The sequence below is a fragment of the Etheostoma cragini genome, chromosome 10 (genome assembly GCF_013103735.1).
Source record: "Etheostoma cragini isolate CJK2018 chromosome 10, CSU_Ecrag_1.0, whole genome shotgun sequence".
NCBI classification, from domain to species: Eukaryota; Metazoa; Chordata; class Actinopteri; order Perciformes; family Percidae; genus Etheostoma; species Etheostoma cragini.
Window position 1 is genome coordinate 15,685,672 of NC_048416.1, and position 3,224 is coordinate 15,688,895.

A 3,224-nucleotide genomic window follows, 5' to 3' on the forward strand; every position below is an offset into this window, starting at 1 on the left:
CACATCTGCTGAACGAGGAACCATTTCAGCCACCAGAGAGCCACCAGTCTGGACTGGGTACAGAACCTGAGGAGGGTTATCGTTCTGATCTTGAATATTTAATTTAACTGTGGTATTGCTGCTTAAAGGCGGGGAACCCCCATCCTGCCCTTTCACAAAAATATTTAGAGTTTTTATTTGCTCATAGTCAAATGATCGAGCTGCCTGTATAACTCCACTTTCTGCGTTAACAGATATGTAAGAGGATATGGGGTTACCATTTAACTGAGTATCAATAAGCAGGTAAGACACTCGTGCGTTTTGGCCAGAGTCAGAGTCGCGTGCTTTCACGGAAAAAACAGATAATCCTGGGGGGTTATTCTCCATGATACTAGCTTCATAGTAACTCTGTTCAAACAAGGGGGCATTATCATTGACGTCAGATACACGAAGTGTTAATGTCATGTCAGTGGAGAGTGGTGGGCTACCTTCATCCACAGCCCTGAAAGTAATATTGTATTCGGGATTACGTTCTCTGTCAAGGACACCGTTTGTTACCAGAGTATAATAATTCTTCAGAGAGGAGTGGATTGCAAAGGGGATACTGCCGTTTACTGAACAATCGACTTTTCCATGTTTGCCTGAATCTAGATCTTTAACGTTAATGATCGCAACAGTAGTCCCACTGGGAGAATCCTCAGCGATGGTATTAGAAAACGAGGTCAGTGTTATGACAGGTGCATTGTCATTTACATCCGTTACCTCAATTATTACATTTGTTGATGTGCTTTGTCCACCTTGATCTTTTGCCTGCACACCAATCTCATATATTTTATTCTCTTCATGATCAATCATGCCGCTTACAGTTAAATCGCCGCTGTTTTCATCCAGATGAAATAGTCCAGCAATATTACTAGACATGCGATTAAAGTGGTATGTGATACGGCCATTCATCCCTTCATCTGCATCTGTTGCGGTTAAACTCACCACTAAGGTTCCTTTGGCGACGTTTTCTTTCACAGACGCCTTGAAATTTGGTTGCGTAAAAACCGGAGCATTGTCATTTGTGTCTCGGACAGTTACATGTATTTTTAGTGTCCCAGATCTTTGTGGTTCACCACCGTCCACAGCAGTTAGCGTGAGAAGCATATGTTCCTGTTGCTCACGGTCTAAAGCATTAGAAAGATACAACTGTGCATATTTATGGCCATTTGGGCTGGACAAGACCTTAATATTGAAATGTGTTGTTGGGTGTAAGGTATAGCCGTGTAAAGCGTTAATGCCAACATCAGGGTCTGTGGCGCTCTCTTGTAATATTTCGGTTCCTGGAAGAGCAGATTCTAATATTTCTACATGCACTTCTTTCTCATGAAACACGGGTGAATTATCATTTACATCCAACACTTCTACTACAACGCTATGTAGTTGCATTGGATTCATCATAATCATTTCGAAATTCAAGCTACAGGGCGCTGTCTGCCCACAGAGCTGCTCTCTATCTATTCTTTCTCCCACGACAAGAATCCCTTTGTCTGTATCGAGCCTAATATACTCGCTGCTATCGCTGCTAACAATTCGGGCACCGCCTGACATCAGTCTTTTAGCGTCGATCCCTAAATCTTCAGCCACATTTCCTACAAAAGATCCCTTTCTCAGCTCCTCCGGGACAGAGTAGCGGATCTGACAGACAGTCGCGTCAATGAGAAAAACAAGGATGGAGGCCAGTACTTGCCATGTAATCGTGGATTCACTGCTGATAAAAGGCATATTCCCGAAGCAATCCACCCTACTCCACATAAAACTATGTTGCAAAAAGCCGAGTCAATGCCCCGTATCGTCCTTCTGGTGGTGTGTTTATAATCCACAGTATGACAACAAATACATTAGTTTAGAAATCCTTGATAAAAATGAAGACCGAGTGTCCTGCTCTCCGCGATACAAGAGGAATACTGGAGGTGTAGCTGCAGTTCGAAAGCTTCACATGTGTTTTGAAGACCAACAGCGGCCCTTAGAGTCCGATAGAAAAATAACAAGAGCTGTCACTAAAGAATGGGCAAAAACACCTTCTCTTTGCCAGCTGACCTATGTTTGTATTGAAAAGCTGGGTTTATTTCAAACTGTGCATTTATGCTGGATGATATGTTCAAATTTAATGGAAAAATCTAAGTGTAGCGTTTAAGTAACAGAAGAAATAAAGTTGGAGAGAAAAATGAAGGGCAGCCAGGAGTCATGAATATTTTCTAGTTGCAAGACAGACAAAAACACTTCCCATGCAGTACTCAAAAAAAAAAAAAAAAAGGTTTGGTAACATGCATCAGTATTGAAATAGGCATTTTATAGTGTTCATTTTGCTTACTGATTCTTTCTAACTAACTGGTTAAACTGTGAGATGAGCTGTCCATCACTTGTGGTACTGAGGTGTGCTAATAGCAGGTAGCAAAGCCATTAAAGAAAACGACATGTTATCTGAAAATACAGTACAATTAATGCATTCCAAGAATGTGAAGGATGATGGATTAAGTAACCAACCTCTAGAGGAGAGTCTGGTTCATCCAGGATGTTCTTTTCACTCTGTATCCGCTACATCGGCCCTGTAGAACTGGGGTCCATTATCAGCACGTTCTGACTACCAGCTCTGCCGGACTTACAGTCACTCTTTCTAGAGTCAGTCGTCCTGCACACCTCGTAATTGTACACGTGTTGGAGAGTCCCTGTCCCCAAAGTGTCTGAGTAACGTGGTGGATAATATGGAATCACAGGGAGATTGCAGTGATACAGGATGCGAGACTGTCTCCATCTGTAGATTTTCACTGATATAATAACCACTAAACACGTGATGAAGAGGAAGGAAACTACAGCCAATGCCAATACTAAGTAAAAAGTCAGGTTGTCATTGTACTCCTTGTCGTGTGTAAAGTCAGTGAACTCAGACAGCACTTCAGGGAAGCTGTCCGCCACCGCCACGTTAACAACAACTGTAGCTGAACGAGAGCCTTGGTCAGAGACGGTTATGGTGATGTTATACTCAGAAATACTTTCTCTGTCTAAGACGTCTTCGGTGACTATAGTATAATAACCTGTTAATGAAGACTCGATTTTGAAAGGTATGTCAGAATTAATGAAGCATTTGACAACACCGTTACCACCAGAGTCTTCGTCATCAGCTTTAGTTGTACCTGGAGGAGAATCCTCAGATATCGAGTTAGAAAATGACATCAGCTGTATTGTAGGGACGTTGTCATTCT

At 42.2% G+C, this 3,224-nt stretch overlaps 2 protein-coding genes and 1 pseudogene across 8 annotated transcripts in view; 1 reads left to right on the plus strand and 2 right to left on the minus strand.

Moving 5' to 3' along the window:
• Positions 1-3,224, plus strand: part of LOC117951263 (protocadherin beta-16-like) — a 122,438-nt gene that overhangs the window by 24,694 nt on the left and 94,520 nt on the right. The gene's annotated exons all lie outside the window — the stretch shown is intronic.
• The window catches only part of LOC117951266 (protocadherin beta-16-like), a 65,950-nt gene that overhangs the window by 16,772 nt on the left and 45,954 nt on the right, over positions 1-3,224 (minus strand). The window lies entirely within an intron of this gene.
• Positions 2,425-3,224, minus strand: part of LOC117952254 — a 2,801-nt pseudogene continuing 2,001 nt past the window's right edge.